Source organism: Panthera onca, chromosome A1, assembly GCF_046562875.1.
Source record: "Panthera onca isolate mPanOnc1 chromosome A1, mPanOnc1 haplotype 2, whole genome shotgun sequence".
Classification (NCBI taxonomy): Eukaryota; Metazoa; Chordata; class Mammalia; order Carnivora; family Felidae; genus Panthera; species Panthera onca.
The window spans coordinates 126,236,459-126,257,001 of record NC_138339.1 but is presented as its reverse complement, the minus strand read 5'-3'; the positions used below and the strand labels follow the sequence as shown (position 1 = coordinate 126,257,001).

At 41.3% G+C, this 20,543-nt stretch overlaps 1 long non-coding RNA gene across 2 annotated transcripts; it reads right to left on the bottom strand.

Annotated features, from left to right (window-relative positions):
* Positions 1–1,050: 1,050 nt before the first annotated feature.
* On the bottom strand, positions 1,051–19,139 carry LOC132680192 (uncharacterized). Of its 2 annotated transcripts, XR_009610571.3 has the most exons (4): positions 19,081–19,139; positions 18,829–18,983; positions 17,858–18,096; positions 1,051–2,130 (listed from the first exon to the last, which is right to left on the bottom strand). It is a non-coding gene; the product is annotated as an uncharacterized LOC132680192 (long non-coding RNA). The 2 variants fall into 2 exon arrangements; XR_009610570.3 differs by having other exon boundaries at positions 18,829–19,120.
* Between the last annotated feature and the right edge of the window lie 1,404 nt (positions 19,140–20,543).

The following is a 20,543-nucleotide window of genomic DNA, read 5'->3' as shown; positions in this document are numbered from 1 at the left end:
AAGGAAACAAATGTATGTATTCAGTCACTGGAGTCCTTCCTCCTCTAGAGCCAGCTCCACAGCTGTTTCTGGGAGTTGAGTGAGCGGCAGCTCTCCTGGCCCCACTGAAGCCTCTGGGACGGACAGGGCTGTGGGGAGCCCCCTCAGTGATTCTAGAATCGTAAAGAAGAACTTCACACCTTTGACAACTGGCTCCAACCATGTGAGTTGGGCTCCAGGTACGTCCTATCTCCTCATAAGCACGAATTCGTTATTATGCAGGTGTTATGCTGTGTGCCAGGGATTTATAGTTAGGGTCTGTTCTTATCTTCACGGAGATCATAGCTAAGGTGAGTGAGGTGTATGTGAGGGATAAACATGTTAACAAACTACCCATAATACATTACAATTCAGCATGAAACCAGCAGCGCCTGGGTGGCTCAGTTGGTTAAGCGTCTGGCTCTTGGTTTCTGCTCAGACCTCACGGTTTCGTGGGTTTGAGCTTCGCATCAGGGTTCTGTGCTGCCAGTGTGGAGCCTGCTTGGGACTGTCTCCCTCTCTCTCTCTCTCTCTCTCTGCCCCTCCTCCGCTCACGTTGTTTCTGTCTCTCTCGAAATAAATAAACTTAAAGGCATGAAACCAACTGCATAAATAATGGGCTGCAGAATTGATGAGGAAGAAGGAGTCAGTTGTGCTTTTGGGTAAGGAGAAGGAGCGAGGCTGGTTGGAAGTGGGCTTTGGGACATGAGGAGCGTTTGTATCAGGCATCATAAACAAACTGAGAAAACGTAAAAATAGTTTGCAACCAATAACTCCACAGAGGATTCTGTGGCTTTCATTGCTTCCTGAAAGCATTATTCATTTACGTGTTGATTCAGTAAATATTTGCTGCCTGGGCCAGGCCCTGGCTAGTCCCTGAGGATGCAGGAATGAGCAAAAGCGTCCATTTCCCTGCCCTGTGGAGGATGAAAGTCTCACGGAGAGGGACAAAAGCCAATCGGCTCCTTACCCTGTGATTTATTTGCTAACAGTCATGAGAAGTACAAGTTGAAGGGTGCCTCGAAAGGGGCCTGAACTTGTCTCTAGGAAGTGAGAGGCCGTTAGGATAGGCTCTTTTAAGGAAGGGGTGTTTAAGTTGGGATGCAGAAGATGATTAGGATTTAGTTAAGGGAACAGGATAAGCATCCCTGACATAGGGAGTTGTTACGGGCTGAATTGTGTACCCCTGAAATTCCTTTGTTGAAGGCTTAACCCCCCAGTACCTCAGAATGTTGCTGCATTTGGACATAGGGCCTCTATAGGAGTGATTAGGTTAAAATGAAGCTGTTAGAGTGAGCGCTGATTTCATTTGACTGGTGTCATCACGAGAGAAAATTAGGATACATGGAAAGATAGCAGGCTTGCAGGTGCACAGAGGGAAGACCATGTGACCACACAGCAAGAAGACGGCCATTTGCAAGCCAAGGAGAGGCCTAAAAGGAAATAAACTCTGCTCACACCTTCATCTTGGACTTCTAGCCTCCAGAACTGCGAGACAACACGTTTCTGTTGTTTAAGCCACCCAGTGTGTGGTATTTTGTTATGGCAGTCCTAACAAGTACACAGTGGCATAGCGTGCTGAGACCCTTGGGTATGGAGGCGCTATTGCAGTAGGGTCCCCTATCTAAGGAAAGAAAAAAATAACTTCCAGGCAACCTTGCTCTTCGCTTACTCGACAACATCCTTCACGACCTTGTACCATGAGACCACTTAATCAGACTACATGTTTGGGTGTTACCGTATATGGGAGACAAAGAAGTAAAAAAAATACATTAAAAAACTAGGCCACGTGGCGTTCGGGGCTCAGTTCTTCGGCTAAGAACCCAACGGAGCGGTGTCGGCAGGAATGAAGTTGCTTCCTGGAAAGAAAAGCCTCCGTGTCATGACTCTCTGTGGCAGAATCCTGCTACGCTATGGTTGCGTACTGGAGAGGTGGCAGGTGTGGCTGGTGACATTCTTGCTGTTTGACCCGGTTAAGTCTATCCCCTGTCCCTGGAAGTAGGTGTTCTCTCCCGGAAGACAAAGGTCCTGGGCTGATGGACATCCTTGAGGTTCCTCCTGTGTCTATGATGCTGTATGTCCAATGCATCGAACCTTTATAATCCCAGAGCACTAGGGAGTAAATGGACAAAGTGATTATTTGCAAATAATTCAAAAAAGCTCACAACACTTTGAAAAAAATTCTTTTTTGCCCCCCTAGTTTAAATGTATAATTGAGAAATAAAAATAAATACATTTAAAGTGTGCAGTATGATGATTTGATATACATATACTTTGTGAAATGATTACCACAGTCAGGTTAATGATTATAGCCATCATCTCACATAATTACATTTTGTGTGTGTGTTAAAAACGCTTAAGATGGGGCACCTGGGTGGTTGAGTGTCCAACTTTAGCTCAAGTCAAGATTTCATGGTTTGTTAGTTTGAGCCCTACATTGGGCTCTGTGCTGCTGACAGCTCAGAGCCTGGAGCCTGCTTCAGATTCTGTGTCTCTTTCTCTCTGCCCCTCCCCCACTCATGCTCTGTCTCTCAAAATAAAAATAGGGACGCCTGGGTGGCTCAGTCAGCTAAGCGTCTGACTTTGGCTCAGGTCATGATCTCAGTTTGTGGGTTCGAGCCCCGCACTGGGCTCTGTGCTGACAGCTTAAAGCCTGGAGCCTGCTTCGAATTCTCCCTCTCTCTCTGTTCCTCCCCTGCTCATGCTCTGTCTCTCTCTCTCTCTCTCTCTCTCTCTCCTTCAAAAATAAATAAAAACATTAATAAAAAAATAAAAATAAACATTAAAAAATTTTTTTAATTACAAAAAATAAATACAAACACTGAAGATCTACTGTCTTAGCAAATTACGCTATTATTAACCATAGTTACCATGCTGTACATTATTTTCCCAGAACTTACTCATTTTATAACTGAAGGCTTGTATCCATTCACCAAAATCTCTCCATTTTCCCCAACCTGCAACCCCTGGTATTGTTCTATTCTCTACTCTCTGTGAACTTGGCATTTCTTTTCCTTTATTTTACACATGTAAGTGAGATCATGCAATATTTGTTTTTCTCTGTCTGGCTTATTTCATTTAGCATAATGTCCTCTAAAGCTCATCTATTTTTTTGCAAGTGCCGATCATGGCTAAAAAATATTCCGTCATATATATCTATATAGATATATATATATGTATATATGTACACATATATGATGGAATACTGTTCACCATACACACACACACACACACACACACACACACACATATATATCAGTATATATAGGCATCTATATGTATGAGAGTATATGTATGCCACATCTTCTTTATCCATTCACCCATCTATAGACAATTAAGGTTTTTTCCATATCTTGGCTATTGTGAATAATGTTGCAGTGAACATTGGAGTGCACATATCTCTTTGAGATACTGTTTTACATTTTCTTTAGAAATACACCCAGAAGTGGAATTGGTAGTTCTGTTTTTAATTTTTTGAGGAAGCTCCATATTGTTTTCCAGAAAGGGTGAACCAATTTACTTTCATATCAACATTGCAAAAGGTTTCCCTTTTTTCCACCTCCTTGCAAAGATTTATCTCTTGTCTTTTTCCTAAAAGCCATCATAAGGTGTATGAGCTGTTAGCTCCTGGGGGTTTTGATTTGCATTTCCCTGGTGATTAGTGATGTTGAGCACCTTTTTATGTACCTATTGGCCATTTGTATGTCTTTTTTTTTTAATGTTTATTTATTTTGACAGAGAGAGAAAGCACATGAGTGGGGAAGGAGCAGAGAGAGGGCAAGAGAGTGAGAATCCCAAGCAGGTTCCCTGCTGTCAGTGCAGAGCCCAACATGGGGCCCGATCCCATGAACCGTGAGATCATGACCTGAGTCAAAATCAAGAGTCAGACGCATAAGTGACTGAGCCACTCAGGCACCCCCATTTGTATGTCATCTTTGGAAATATGTCTTTTCAGTCTTTTGCTGATTTTTAATTAGATTATTTGTATGTTGCTACTGAGTTGTATAGGTTTGTTTTATCTTTTGCATATTAGCCCATCATGAGATATATGGTTTGTAGATTTTTTTTTCCTAATCCATAATTAGCCTTTTCATTTTATTGATTATTTCCTTTGCCATTCATGAGAATTTTAGTTTGATGTAGTCCCACTCATTTTTCCTTTGGTTGCATGTGCCTTTGGTGTGATATCCAAAAAGTCACTGCCAAGATTAAAGTCCAAGGAGCATTTTTCCCGATGTTTTCTTCTAAGAGTTTTTAATTTCAGGTCTTATATTTAAATCTTTAATCCATTTAAAATTAATTTTTGTGAGAGGTATAAGATAGGGGTCCAATTTCATTTTTTTCGCATGTGGATATCCAGTTTTCTTGGCACCACCTGTTGAAGAGACTGTCCTTTCTCTATTGTATGTTCTTTTCACCCCTATCCAAGATTAGTTCACTGTATATGTGCAGGTTTTTTCTGGGATCTCTGTTCCATCGACCTATGTGTCTGTTTTCATGCCAATAATATACCATTTTGATTGCTATATAGCTTCATAATATAGTTTGAAATTAGAAAACGTGATACCTCCAACTTTGCTTTGACAATTCAGAATCTTTTGTGGTTCCATAAAAAAAATTTTTTTTGCTTTGTTCATTATAAGCCAATATCTTGTTTTCTTATTAAGTTTTTTATGTTAATTCCAGTACTGTTAACATACAGTGTTACATCAGTTTCAGTTGTATAATATAGTGACTCAGTAATTCTATGCATTATGCTGTACTCATTATGGTAACTGTACTCTTACCTTACTCTTACTCCATCACCTATTGTACCCGTCCCCCCAACCCATCTCCCCTCTGGTAACTATCATTTTGTTCTCGAGAGTTAAGAGTCTGTTTCTCAGGGGCACCTGGGTGGTTCGGTCAGTTAAATGTCTGGCTTCGGCTCAGGTCATGATCTCCCGGTTCATGGGTTCAAGCCCCGCATCGGGCTCTGTGCTGACAGCTGAGAGCCTGGAGCCTGCTTCAGATTCTGTGTCTCCCTCTCTCTCTGACCCTCCCCTGCTCATGCTTTTTCTCTGTCTGTCTCTCAGCAATAAATAAATGTTAAAAAAAATTAAAAAAAAAAAAAACAACAAATGCAGTGGATTTCTGTACCTTGATTTTGTATACAGCAGCTTCACTGAATTCGTTTATCAATTCTAGGAGTTTTTTGGTGCAGTGTTTAGAGTTTTCTCTATATCATATCATGTCACCTGCAAATAGTGAAAGTTTTACTTCTTCCTTACCAATTTGGATATCCTTTATTTCTTTTTGTTGTCTGATTGCTGAGGCTAGGACTTCCAGTACTGTGTGAAATAATAGTGGTGAGAGTGTACATCCCTGTCTTGTTCCTGTCCTTTGGGGAAAAGCTCTTAGTTTTTCCCCATTAAGGATGATGTTTGCTGTGGGCTTTTCATATAAGGCCTTTATTATGTTGAGCTATGTTCTCTCTAAACCCATTTTGTTGAGGTTTTTATCATGAATGGATGTGTTGTAGTTTGTCAAATGCATTTTTCTTTTGTGTGTGCATGTGTGTGCTTTTATGTATGCGTATTAGACTTTGTTTATTCTTTTTTACATTTTCTTTTCTTTTATTTATTTGTTTGTTTGTTTGTTTTTAATGTTACCTACAACACCCATTGCTCCTCCCAACAAGTGCTGTCCTCAATGCCCATCACCCATTTTCTCCTCTCAAATGCCTTTTTCTAAAGGTAGTTTTTTTTTCCTATATCTGTGAAAATACCATTGGAATTTGATAGAGATTGAACTGAATCTTTATATTGCTTTGAGTAGTATGGACATTTTAACAGTGTTAATTCTTTTAGTCCATGATAATGGGAATACCTATTTATATCTTCTTCAGTTTCTTTCATTAATGTCTTAGTAGTTTTCAGTACATAGGTACCTCCTTGGTGAGAGAAAATTTATGCCTGGGTGTTTTATTGTATTTTCTATTGTTAACTTTCAAAATAAAAATCAGTTATTTTGGCAGCAAAAAATAGGTTTATTTGGGAATAACAGAGACTTGTAGTTCAGGACATGCAGGCTATGACAAAACCATAGGCAAGTCTAATACAAAGGAGAGGAACATTATTTTTTGGAGAAGAAGGAGGAAATTGGGAGGGGTTGTTTTGAATGAAAGTCCATTTGAGAAACATAGGAGTTCAGAGTGATGGTGGGTTTCTTGTGGAGTAAGTTGCAGGCATGATTGATTTCTTGTAGGAGATTCAAGGTACATCTTATCTTGTTGGAACCTGTAATTGATCATTCTTTCCTGTTGATGATTCCTCTGTTAGGGTCTGTAAGTGACAATTCTTCCTGTAACTGACATTGAGCTGTACCAGTTCCCCCTTCTAGTTTCCCACATACACTTCAGTGAGGATTCTCTTTATTTATTTTCACAGTATTAGTGTAAATTGGATTATTTTCCTAATTTCTCTTTCCAGAGAAATTCGCTGTTAGTGTATAGAATTGCAGCTGATTTGTGTATGTTGGTTTTGCATCCTGCAGCCTTACTAAATTCAACTTATTTTAGCCATTTTTTCATGGAGCCTTTAGGGTTTTCTTTACATAAGATCATGCTGTATACAGAGGTAATTTTACTTGTTTCAACCTAATTTGGATGCCTTTTACTTCTTTTTCTTACCTGCTTGCTCTATTTTGGACTTCCAGTACTATGGTGAATAGAAGTGGCAAGAGTAGTCGTCTTTGTCGTGGTGCTGATTTTAGAAGAAAAGATTTTAGCTTTTTACCATTGAGTGTGACTCTAACTGTCAGCGTTTTATATATTGCCTTTATTATGTTGCAGTACATGTGAAGTATGTATGTTCTTCTACTTATTTGTGGAGAATTTTTATCGTGGAAGGATGTTGAGTTTTATCAGATGCTTTTTCTGCATCTTATTGAGTTGATCGTAATTTTAATCCTTCATTCTGTTCATGTGGTATTTCGCATTAATTGACTTTCATATTTTGAACCATCCTTGCACCCTTGGGATAAGTTGAACTTGATTATGGCGTATGATCCTTTAAATGTGCTGTTGAATTCTGTTTGTTGTACTTTGCATTTGATACTGACTTCTGTTCCCTGGCTTAGCAATCGCTTGGATGGCTTCTGGTATCCTGGATGTCATTAGTCCTGTAGAGTTGTTGATATTCTTCCCTCCAAAACTAATAATAGGTAACATGAATTGAGCTTAAAACATGTGCCAGGCACTATACAAAGTATGTTATGTCTATCCTGTCTTTTATGATGAGGATATTGAGGCACCATGAATCTATGTAACTTGCTCAAGGATCCACATTTTCATGCAGAGGAACAGAAACTTGCATCTAGCAGCCTGTCTTTATACACCATACTTTTAACCTGTATTATATACTGCCTCTGTGCAATGATATCCCAGCAACATTGTGAGAACAAAATGAGACTCTACATTGTCTCATGCACATAGGAGTGCACATAAGAGGCATGTAATGTATTACTACATAAAAGGTAGAAAACAAATATTGCCTCTAACTTGCAAAGCTCTTCCATTATGCTTGATGCTCATATTCTAGCACACAATAGTCAAACAGTGACAAATATGGACGCATTGACACCCCCATGTCTAAGAAGGAAGGACGAATGTGTGGCACTAGATTCTGAGGGGCTTAGTGGTCACAGATCTTGAAGATCTCATGGGGAACTGGCTGTTTAAGATGACCAGTGGCAGGGTCTCCTGGCTTCACACACCTTTAGGAGGTCATTTCCTGGTCTTGCCTAGATCCTATAAGCATAGGCCTAACCTCTTTCTCTGCAGACTGGTTTCCTAATTTGTGCTTGACTTGGGCAGCCTGCTCAGATGCCCCCCCACCCCACCCAAATTTCCAATCACCTTTCCACCCTTTTAAACTCTACTATGAGTAGAGAGATAAGTGGAGTTAAGCTCTTCTCCAATGATACCAGATAAAGTGGCAAGGTATCTAGGGAAATTACGCAAATGGAATAGTGGTGCAAGAGATACTTTGCACCGTGTGCCTTTTTCACTCGTTTGGCTCTATATCCTGTGAATGTATTATTTATTCCTACAAAATGAGATCCAGAACTAATGCATAAATAAACAAATACATAAATCATGTTCCCTAGGTGATTTTGCTGCCTAGCCAGTTTGAGAATCACTGCATTAACTCATCACAAGGGACGGAAACAAACTCAAAGTGCTTAGCCCATTTATCAGCCTTCTAGTGAAGTCATCCGCCTGGCACCCCCAGTGCTTACTAGAGAGCCCAGGGGAGGGTGCTCAACAAGCATTTGTTGAGTTTAAATCAATCCTTACCTTTTCTCTACAACAGACTGAGATGAGCTTGGTCTGTTGACTTCTGTATCTTTACATACCACCTGCAGACTAATGGCCACATTATCACATCTTGTGTGAAAGCCTCCAGTTTCCAAATGCATATCCCTGAAATGTATTTCACTGGGGCTCCTTGTCTGATCCTGTTCTTTCAAAATTATACATTGTGCTCTTTTTGAGATTAATTTGGAAAGGGTCTTGGGCCAAAAGTTAGAACTCTATGAATACAGGGACTAGTGGGAGTTTAGGGAAGAATTTATGGAGGAGGGCACAACTTGACCAGGACTGAGAAGGATTCAAATTTTCATTGTCCAGTGCAACCACAGGAAAGATAGACCTGGAGCTAAGAGACTCCAGGTGGGGGGTACAGGAGCAGGAATTATAGCATCAGGAAGAGCCTCAAGCGGGAAAGTATGGTTTGGGAGCACTTAGCTATAGGAAAGGACACCAGGAGATGCAGGCTGGAGAGAGGGAGGGGCCAGCTCATAACAAACAATCCCAAGGTATTGGGCTTGATGTGCATACACAGGAAATTATCATTACTATAGTATTCGTATTAGTAAGACCTTCTTGGGGAGATGAGACAGATCCTGGCCTTGGAGCTAAATTTAGGGCTGTGGTTTTAAACAAGAAATGTGTCCCAAAGTTTGCTGCAGAAGCAGAACAGTTCAAGTGAAACCATGCTCTCCAGGAAAAGAATGTGTTCTCGGGGTAGATTGAGCCAGGTTTTGATGTTTGATGAACCTGCTGAGAATAATGAGGAGAGAGGTAGTGAGTGGGCAGAATAAGGAGATAATCATTCATTAAAGAATAAAGTGTGGAAGCAGAGAAATAACATTTCTCTTCTCAGCATAATGGGGAAAGAACGAGGTGGGTGACGATAAAGGTGGTCCAGGGTGAATGGAGGATGCAAGTGACAGAAATCAATTCCTGACAACAGTGTATCTGTTCTCAGCTCGGAGGCAGAGCCAACCTGGACTTTTGCTCCATATCCTCCGCTCAGTGAATCCCTCTCCTGTTCCCTAAAGCGTTTCTCACAGAACCATTGTTGGAAAGGGTGGGAGGTGCTCTTCCACCCCCATGTGAAGGCTGCCAGGCAGCCAGCTTGCCCTGCGTCTGCCTGCCTCCCCACAGATGGCAAGGGACCCCAGACAACGTGAAAGACGCCCCGTCAATGGAAAATGGAGCAAAAGAAAGCACCCCCTACGTGAGCCCTGTTTGCCCACAAGTGTTTTGAGGGAGGAAATAGGAAGGGAATTATGCAAAAGTATCTTCTCTCAGAAAGTCAGTGTCATTCCTCCAGAACAGCAGAGAAACCTGTGGAGTATGGCTCACACTTACAGATTCCACCCCCATGCTGGATAGTTGTTTGTTTTTGCAGACTAAGAAGGCCTAAAAGGTGGGAGTTACCTTTTGATGGAACGGGATGCAAAATGTCTCTCGCCTAGTCGTTTTCAGGTCTTACAAAGCAAGGCAGATTCCTTAACGGGATTATATTTTCCTGTCTGTCGTTTTTTCTGTTTTTTTTTTTTTTTCCAATATATGAAATTTATTGTCAAATTGGTTTCCATACAACACCCAGTGCTCATCCCAAAAGGTGCCCTCCTCAATACCCATCACCCACCCTACCCTCCCTCCCACCCCCCATCAACCCTCAGTTTGTTCTCAGTTTTTTTTGTTTTTTTTTTAATATGAACTTTGTAAAAAAGATTTTATTTTTATTTTTATTTTTATTTTTTTTATTTTTATTTTTATTTTATTATTTTTTTTTTAATATATGAAATTTACTGTCAAATTGGTTTCCATACAACACCCAGTGCTCATCCCAAAAGGTGCCCTCCTCAATACCCATCACCCACCCTGCCCTCCCTCCCACCCCCCATCAACCCTCAATTTGTTCTCAGTTTTTAACAGTCTCTTATGCTTTGGCTCTCTCCCACTCTAACCTCTTTTTTTTTTTTTTTTTTTTTTTTCCTTCCCCTCCCCCATGGGTTTCTGTTATGTTTCTCAGGATCCACATAAGAGTGAAACCATATGGTATCTGTCTTTCTCTGTATGGCTTATTTCACTTAGCATCACACTCTCCAGTTCCATCCATGTTGCTACAAAAGGCCATATTTCATTTTTTCTCATTGCCACGTAGTATTCCATTGTGTATATAAACCACAATTTCTTTATCCATTCATCAGTTGATGGACATTTAGGCTCTTTCCATAATTTGGCTATTGTTGAGAGTGCTGCTATAAACATTGGGGTACAAGTGCCCCTATGCATCTGCACTCCTGTATCCCTTGGGTAAATTCCTAGCAGTGCTATTGCTGGGTCATAGGGTAGGTCTATTTTTAATTTTCTGAGGAACCTCCACACTGCTTTCCAGAGCGGCTGCACCAATTTGCATTCCCACCAACAGTGCAAGAGGGTTCCCGTTTCTCCACATCCTCTCCAGCATCTATAGTATCCTGATTTGTTCATTTTGGCCACTCTGACTGGCGTGAGGTGATACCTGAGTGTGGTTTTGATTTGTATTTCCCTGATAAGGAGCGACGTTGAACATCTTTTCATGTGCCTGTTGGCCATCCGGATGTCTTCTTTAGAGAAGTGTCTATTCATGTTTTCTGCCCATTTCTTCACTGGGTTATTTGTTTTTCGGGTGTGGAGTTTGGTGAGCTCTTTATAGATTTTGGATACTAGCCCTTTGTCCGATATGTCATTTGCAAATATCTTTTCCCATTCCGTTGGTTGCCTTTTAGTTTTGTTGGTTGTTTCCTTTGCTGTGCAGAAGTTTTTTACCTTCATAAGGTCCCAGTAATTCATTTTTGCTTTTAATTCCCTTGCCTTTGGGGATGTGTCGAGTAAGAGATTGCTACGGCTGAGGTCACAGAGGTCCTTTCCTGCTTTCTCCTCTAGGGTTTTGATGGTTTCCTGTCTCACATCCAGGTCCTTTATCCATTTTGAGTTTATTTTTGTGAATGGTGTGAGAAAGTGGTCTAGTTTCAACCTTCTGCATGTTGCTGTCCAGTTCTCCCAGCACCATTTGTTAAAGAGACTGTCTTTTTTCCATTGGATGTTCTTTCCTGCTTTGTCAAAGATTAGTTGGCCATATGTTTGTGGGTCTAGTTCTGGGGTTTCTATTCTATTCCATTGGTCTATGTGTCTGTTTTTGTGCCAATACCATGCTGTCTTGATGATGACAGCTTTGTAGTAGAGGCTAAAGTCTGGGATTGTGATGCTTCCTGCTTTGGTCTTCTTCAAAATTACTTTGGCTATTCAGGGCCTTTTGTAGTTCCATATGAATTTTAGGATTGCTTGTTCTAGTTTTGAGAAGAATGCTGGTGCAATTTTGATTGGGATTGCATTGAATGTGTAGATAGCTTTGGGTAGTATTGACATTTTGACAATATTTATTCTTCCAATCCATGAGCAGGGAATGTCTTTCCATTTCTTTATATCTTCTTCAATTTCCTTCATAAGCTTTCTATAGTTTTCAGCATACAGATCTTTTACATCTTTGGTTAGATTTATTCCTAGGTATTTTATGCTTCTTGGTGCAATTGTGAATGGGATCAGTTTCTTTATTTGTCTTTCTGTTGCTTCATTGTTAGTGTATAAGAATGCAATGGATTTCTGTACATTGATTTTGTATCCTGCGACTTTGCTGAATTCATGTATCAGTTCTAGCAGACTTTTGGTGGAGTCTGTCCGATTTTCCATGTATAATATCATGTCATCTGCAAAAAGCGAAAGCTTGACTTCATCTTTGCCAATTTTGATGCTTTGATTTCCTTTTGTTGTCTGATTGCTGATGCTAGAACTTCCAACACTATATTAAACAACAGCGGTGAGAGTGGGCATCCCTGTTGTGCTCCTGATCTCAGGGAAAAAGCTCTCAGTTTTTCCCCGTTGAGGATGATGTTAGCTGTGGGCTCTTCATAAATGGCTTTTATGATCTTTAAGTATGTTCCTTCTATCCCGACTTTCTCAAGGGTTTTTATTAAGAAAGGGTGCTGGATTTTGTCAAAGGCCTTTTCTGCATCGATTGACAGGATCATATGGTTCTTCTCTTTTTTTTTATTAATGTGATGTATCACGTTGATTGATTTGCGAATGTTGAACCAGCCCTGCAGCCCAGGAATGAATCCCACTTGATCATGGTGAATAATTCTTTTTATATGCCGTTGAATTCGATTTGCTAGTATCTTATTGAGAATTTTTGCATCCATATTCATCACGGATATTGGCCTGTAGTTCTCTTTTTTTTACTGGGTCTCTGTCTGGTTTAGGAACCAAAGTAATACTGGCTTCATAGAATGAGTCTGCAAGTTTTCCTTCCCTTTCTATTTCTTGGAATAGCTTGAGAAGGATAGGTATTATCTCTGCTTTAAACGTCTGGTAGAACTCCCCTGGGAAGCCATCTCGTCCTGGACTCTTATTTGTTGGGAGATTTTTGATAACCAATTCAATTTCTTCTCTGGTTATGGGTCTGTTCAAGCTTTCTATTTCCTCCTGATTGAGTTTTGGAAGAGTGTGGGTGTTTAGGAATTTGTCCATTTCTTCCAGGTTGTCCAATTTGTTGGCATATAATTTTTCATAGTATTCCCTGATAATTGCTTGTATCTCTGAGGGATTGGTTGTAATCATTCCATTTTCATTCATGATTTTATCTATTTGGGTCATCTCCCTTTTCTTTTTGAGAAGCCTGGCTAGAGGTTTGTCAATTTTGTTTATTTTTTCAAAAAACCAACTCTTGGTTTCGTTGATCTGCTCTACAGTTTTTTTAGATTCTATATTGTTTATTTCTGCTCTGAGCTTTATTATTTCTCTTCTTCTGCTGGGTTTAGGCTGCCTTTGCTGTTCTGCTTCTATTTCCTTTAGGTGTGCTGTTAGATTCTGTATTTGGGATTTTTCTTGTTTCTTGAGATAGGCCTGGATTGCAATGTATTTTCCTCTCAGGACTGCCTTCGCTGCATCCCAAAGCGTTTGGATTGTTGTATTTTCATTTTCGTTTGTTTCCATATATTTTTTAATTTCTTCTCTAATTGCCTGCTTGACCCACTCATTCTTTAGTAGGGTGTTCTTTAACCTCCACGCTTTTGGAGGTTTTCCAGACTTTTTCCTGTGATTGATTTCAAGCTTCATAGCATTGTGGTCTGAAAGTATGCATGGTATAATTTCAATTCTTGTAAACTTATGAAGGGCTGTTTTGTGACTCAGTATGTGATCTATCTTGGAGAATGTTCCATGTGCACTCGAGAAGAAAGTATATTCTGTTGCTTTGGGATGCAGAGTTCTAAATATATCTGTCAAGTCCATCTGATCCAATGTATCATTCAGGGCCCTTGTTTCTTTATTGACCGTGTGTGTAGATGATCTATCCATTTCTGTAAGTGGAGTGTTAAAGTCCCCTGCAATGACCACATTCTTATCAATAAGGTTGCTTATGTTTGTGAGTAATTGTTTTATATATTTGGGGGCTCCGGTATTTGGCGCATAGACATTTATAATTGTTAGCTCTTCCTGATGGATAGACCCTGTAATTATTATATAATGCCCTTCTTCATCTCTTGTTACAGCCTTTAATTTAAAGTCTAGTTTGTCTGATATAAGTATGGCTACTCCAGCTTTCTTTTGGCTTCCAGTAGCATGATAAATAGTTCTCCATCCCCTCACTCTCAATCTAAAGGTGTCCTCAGGTCTAAAATGAGTCTCTTGTAGACAGCAAATAGATGGGTCTTGTTTTTTTATCCATTCTGATACCCTATGTCTTTTAGTTGGCGCATTTAATCCATTTACATTCAGTGTTATTATAGAAAGATACGGGTTTAGTGTCATTGTGATGTCTGTATGTTTTATGCTTGTAGTGATGTCTCTGGTACTTTGTCTCACAGGATCCCCCTTAGGATCTCTTGTAGGGCTGGTTTCGTGGTGACAAATTCCTTCAGTTTTTGTTTGTTTGGGAAGACCTTTATCTCTCCTTCTATTCTAAATGACAGACTTGCTGGATAAAGGATTCTTGGCTGCATATTTTTTCTGTTTAGCACACTGATATCGTGCCAATCCTTTCTGGCCTGCCAAGTTTCAAAAGAGAGATCAGTCACGAGTCATATAGGTCTCCCTTTATATGTGAGGGCACGTTCATCCCTTGCTTTCAGAATTTTCTCTTTATCCTTGTATTTTGCCAGTTTCACTATGATATGTCATGCAGAAGATCGATTCAAGTTACATCTGAAGGGAGTTCTCTGTGCCTCTTGGATTTCAATGCCTTTTTCCTTCCCCAGTTCAGGGAAGTTCTCAGCTATAATTTCTTCAAGTACCCCTTCATCACCTTTCCCTCTCTCTTCCTCCTCTGGGATACCAATTATGCGTATATTATTTCTTTTTAGTGTATCACTTAGTTCTCTAATTTTCCCCTCATACTCCTGGATTTTTTTCTCTCTCTTTTTCTCAGCTTCCTCTTTTTCCATAACTTTATCTTCTAGTTCACCTATTCTCTTCTCTGCCTCTTCAAGCTGAGCCATCGTGGTTTCCATTTTGTTTTGCATTTCGTTTAAAGCGTTTTTCAGCTCCTCGTGACTGTTCCTTAGTCCCTTGATCTCTGTGGCAAGGGATTCTCTGCTGTCCTCTATACTGTTTTCAAGCCCAGCGATTAATTTTACGACTATTATTCTAAATTCACTTTCTGTTATATTATTTAAATCCTTTTTGTTCAGTTCATTAGCTGTTGTTATTTCCTGGAGGTTCTTCTGAGGGGAATTCTTCCGTTTGGTCATTTTGGATAGTCCCTGGAGTGGTGAGGACCTGCAGTGCACTTCCCCTGTGCTGTGGTGTATAACTGGAGTTGGTCGGCGGGGCCGCAGTCCGACCTGATGTCTGCCCCCAGCCCACCGCTGGGGCCACAGTCAGACTGGTGTGTGCCTTCTCTTCCCCTCTCCTAGGGGCGGGATTCACTGTGGGGTGGTGTGGCCCGTCTGGGCTACTTGCACACTGCCAGGCTTGTGTTGCTGGGGATCTGGCGTATTAGCTGGGGTGGGTAGGCAAGGTGCACGGGGGCAGGAGGGGCAGGCTTAGCTCGCTTCTCCTTAGGTGATCCACTTCAGGAGGGGCCCTGTGGCAGCGGGAGGGAGTCAGATCCGCTGCTGGAAGTTTGGCTCTGCAGGAGCACAGAGTTGGGTGTTTTCGCTGAGCGAGCAAGTTCCCTGGCAGGACCTGGGTCCCTTTGGGATTTTGGCTGGGGGATGGGCGAGGGAGATGGCGCTGGAGAGCGCCTTTGTTCCCCACCAAGCTGAGCTCTGTCATCCGGGGGCTCAGCAGCTCTCCCTCCCTTTGTCCTCTAGCCTTCCCGCTTTCTGAGCAGAGCTGTTAACTTATGACCTCCCAGACGCTAAGTCGCGTTTGCTGTCGGAACACAGTCCGTCTGGCCCCTCCGCTTTTGCCATCCAGACTCGGGGGCTCTGCTTGGCCAGCGAGCCGCCCCTCCGCCCCGGCTCCCTCCCGCCAGTCCGTGGAGCGCGCACCGCCTCGCCCCCCTTCCTACCCTCTTCCGTGGGCCTCTCGTCTGCGCTTGGCTCCGGAGACTCCTTTCTGCTAATCCTCTGGTGGTTTTCTGGGTTATTTAGGCAGGTGTAGGTGGAATCTAAGTGATCAGCAGGACGCGCGGTGAGCCCAGCGTCCTCCTATGCCACCATCTTCCCTCGTTTTTTTCTGTTTAAATTTCCATTAAGAGCTCTTCGCACGTGATATGGGGCTGAACGTAGAAAAGATACTCTTCAGGGACCAGTGTGGGATAGAACCCACACTTGTTAACTCTGTCTGGGCCAGTGAAATTTCCCCTTAGGCTAACATGTAAGTGGCTTTCTCAGTCTTGATCTGTAAGGGCTATGCAATGTCAATTTGTATGGGCAAAGGTCTAAGGGCACACAGAGACCAGAGCGTCCCTTTGCTTCTGTGGCTGAACGATCAACCTCAGCAAGGCAAGACCAGCACAAGGTTAAGGTGAGTAACGTGCCTAAGGCCAAAATTTAAGGAGGCACTCACTCTTGGGGGTCACTTAAGTTCAGGGTCAACCCTGACAGCCTCCTTAAATTTTTGTTCTCCAAATGCCTCACTCTGGTCCCTGCCCAGAGCCTCAGTGTTCCATTCACAAACACTCAGACATTTCATGCCTTGATATTTTATGCAACTGCATCAACATTTATCCAGTAGATGTATTTCTAAACATTATTCACAAATTTATTCACAAATATTGAGAAGCTTCATCTCCTTCTTAGGATCTTCTACTGGCAGTGACCCAACCATGTTAACTTCGTATTTTCCTTACTGCTTCATGCAGAGAAACTTAAAAGCACTGCAGGAAGTTGACATTAAACGAATTGATAGAAGAGAAATAACCTTGGGTGATCACCTCCCAGATTCACCTGTTGCACAAGTTTGTTTTCATGTGTAGTTTTCTGTACGTTGAGACCACCTGTGTTAAATTTGGATTCCTCTAATTCACTGTTGCCCAGACCAATCAAGAGGCTAAACAAAATAAGAGTGACCATCACTTGTCTTTATTGCCCACCCATCATGCGTACACTCTAGATCAAGGCTATGTGCTATATTACACTCTCTTACAATACCCAACCGATCCTGGATTCTCAGGGTTGAAATAAGTGGGGACATATTTAACTACCTGGAGAAAATTATTTTTTCATTCTATAGTTCTTGAGTCAGTATCTTGCCAAACAAGGGCATCTCTGTCAGTCTGAGTCACAGGATTCAAATCCTTTGGTTTTAACCTTTATTGTAAACCAAGAGGTCAATTTTGGCCAGTTCAAGGCTGAATCCAAGACAGTTTTAAGACTATAGCTGACAGAAGAGACATCTATAAGTCACCTCCCTCTGAGTATCAGAAGTTCTGCTATCTATGTTAGTCATTGCTGAATGCTCTGGCAGTATGATAACTGAATATCTAAGAGGGATGTTACATTTCACATGGGTGGCTCTATCATCATTTCCTTTGTGACTGTTTCCACCATTGCTTTTATGTTTAAAAGGCCCTCACCTGTTTTTAACAGTAAAAAACAAAATTCACCTCAGTAAATTTTGTGTATTTTATTGGCTCTATTCAATGATCCACAAATCAGGGAGCATCCAACGTAATAGAGAGAAGGGATCTCCAAAGAACTGTACAAAATGAAAAACTTTTATAGGCAGAAGAGAACAGGAACAAGAAGTTATACTAGGCACAAAAGTAGGTTGGTTACTGTAAGGTTACCAACTTTCCTTTAGGGGAAGGCAGGCATCTATTAAGGGATTCCTGAATAATTCCATTTCCAGGAGAGTCAAACTGTAATTAAGTCAAGTCTCGCTTTGGTGATATGGGGCTTAGCATAAGCAACTCCACTTGACGTCTGTTGTCTTGTTTTTAACAATTCTCCCTTTCTGGTTAGACTCTTAGCCTAAGAGATGTGGTTAAAAAAAAAAATACTTAAGGCAATAGCTTACCAGCTCCTCCCAGCTACTGCTCGGGAGTTCTCACAATTTTTGCTGAATATCTGTGTGCTGTTCACAGGTCATGATGTCCAGTTCACATTCTCCAAGTCAGTCATTCCTGTTGTTCCTTTTCTGTCTTAGAGAGATAATTTGGTTGGTAGTTCCTGTGTTCTAGATTTAGAGCTGTTTGTCTTTGGAATGTTTTTCTTTCCCCCTGGGTACATGGTTTCGTTTAGCTCAGGGAAGAAGGCCTAAAAAAAAAAGTTCCTGTTAGGCTCTGAATATCTGCTTCCAATTTGGCCAATTTTTGGCCATAGAGCTACTTTAAAAAAATCCTTTCAAATATCTTGTCAGATTTCATCCAGGACAAACAGCAAATATTCTTGGCTGTATTGAACAAACACTTGGACACAAGAGGTATCTCCAAAGAGGGTGCAAGGGGTACTATCCTTGAAGATCCAGTGCCACTCCCAAAATATCCCAAAGAAAGAAAGACTTAGACATTTTATCTGAGAGCTAGTAACAGTTAGTGGGACCCTTGCTGCAGATGGAATACAACTCACATTTCTGTCCAGGCATATTTTGCAGCTCCCAACTCCCAAACCGCGACTGAGCTTCTGTATACACTCGAACTGGCAGCCTGCGTGTGGCAGGCAGGCATAAAGCCAAGCCAGGTTGTTGGGACACAGAACAAGAGAAACAAGGACATAGTTTTCCCTAGGAGACGAAGGATCAGCAACCAGCAAGTGCCCCCAAACCAAATTTATGAGTCTGGATTTGGAAAGGAAGGGACAACCTGAGATTTTACCTCCTTCTCTCTACTGGACAGTACAGAGATCCAGAATAGCTGACTCTGGTGTGAATTCTCATCCTTTGCTGGCTTCTGCCAGTTTCCCCAGGATCCCATCTGCTGTCTCCAGAGTGAGTGAGGTTGAAAGTAGGGAGTATAGCCCTGGTATCTACGAGAATTTGGCAAGGTTTACCATTAATTTTAATTTTAGTTTCCTCTTGAAGCTTTAAGGAAATAACGTCTAGCAGTTTACTGGAGCATTCCTCAGGATCTCCTCAAGTATGGGACCAGCCCAGATGGTATGGGGGCTCCTCATTTGGTGGACTTTTGTTCCTGGTCTTCGAGTCTCTTCAGAGGGGAAACAAAATTCAGAGAGAGGATTAGTAGACTGAGTAGTCAGGTAAGGGAGGATGGAGGGGAGCAGTGGGAGTCACATTAGTCTTACATAGTCATGTCTTAGTTTTCCCTTGTATCTTTAATTCTCCTTAGACTTTTGGAATCTTGAGGCCTATCAGAGGCTTCTAAATTCCAATTACAATAGGTACTCTCCCCTGTTTATTTGAGTTAGTAGCCCTGGCTTTCAACTTCATTCCTTAAATGAATGATCTTGTCTAATGGGAATGTTCTCCATATTGGCCGTTTTAATTTTAGACTGTCTTTGTAAGATTCTGCCATTTTTTATAGACACGTACAGCTTCAGAGATCTGTAGGTCTGTAGATATAAGTAGGTATGGTAGAAGGTGGCACATTGGTTTCTTCGAAACTTCTAAGCCTTGGGTTTCTCAGAGCCAAATTAATGACTAAGAGGCATTAAATACAAGCAGATAGGGACAGACCAGTGGCCACAAGATCTCCATGGTACTAGCATATTTTTTTGTGGAGGAAGAATGAAACGGTAGGGCATCATCTGACAGAGCTGACACTGGGAGATCTCCAACGTAGTCAATAGGTATTTAATGGAAGGCACAGCAGGCTAATTTGAAAATGGCAGCAGAAGTGGGGAGGGGCTTTTTCTCTGTAATACCGGATAAGTGTAAGGAGTCCACAAGAGAAAGGTCTGAGGGATGCTCAGTAGTCTGGCCCCTGTGAATTCTCCACACCAATGAGCCAGAGCTCCTGCCAGGACGCAGTCCCACCTAGAGGAATAACTGCTCAGAGAAGCAAACCAAACAGAACAGAGACAAAGGGACAAAGAAGGGCAAAAGAGGGGATGGGAATAGCCAGGAAATCAGAGAAAGCGGGCTGCCCTACTTTGGAACATTGTAAAACAACAGGAGAGGGACCTTTGAGAAGTTATAAAAGCTATCCTGAACCACGCCTCATTCTAAAAGTTCAAGGAACCAATTTCAGCACAAAAATCAGCAATAGGCAAGTATGAAAGTCAAATCCATACCAAGTTATTGTAAGAAAAAGCAAAATAAGGAGCAGAATAGCATCCCTGCAGACAGTGAAAGCATGCCAGAAAGATTTGCTCTCAAAATAGATTAAAACTATGACCTACTATTTCAAAACAAACTGAAAGATTAAGAAAATGATGTAAGACATTAAAGGATAGGGCAAATCGGAATTAGAAAGAACTCAGAAATGAGGTGATAACGCTCAGGAAAGGACTCAAGATAATGTAAAAATCTGTGGTGCTTAGAGATTTTTTTTTTTTTTTTTTTTTTTTTTTTTTACCAAATGATTAGAGTGACATAGATGTAGGAGGACCCATGAGCATTATTAGATATATAGGTACTTGTAAAACTAAAACTCATTGAGAGCTAAGTTCATAATTACTACATACTGTGACCATTTACATCCGGTAGAACTCCAGTAAATGTAGCGGGCGGGCATGGCTAGAGCATGTGCCAAAATAATTTTAACGTTTCCATCGATCATATTGTACTATTGATTGTACTATTGTAC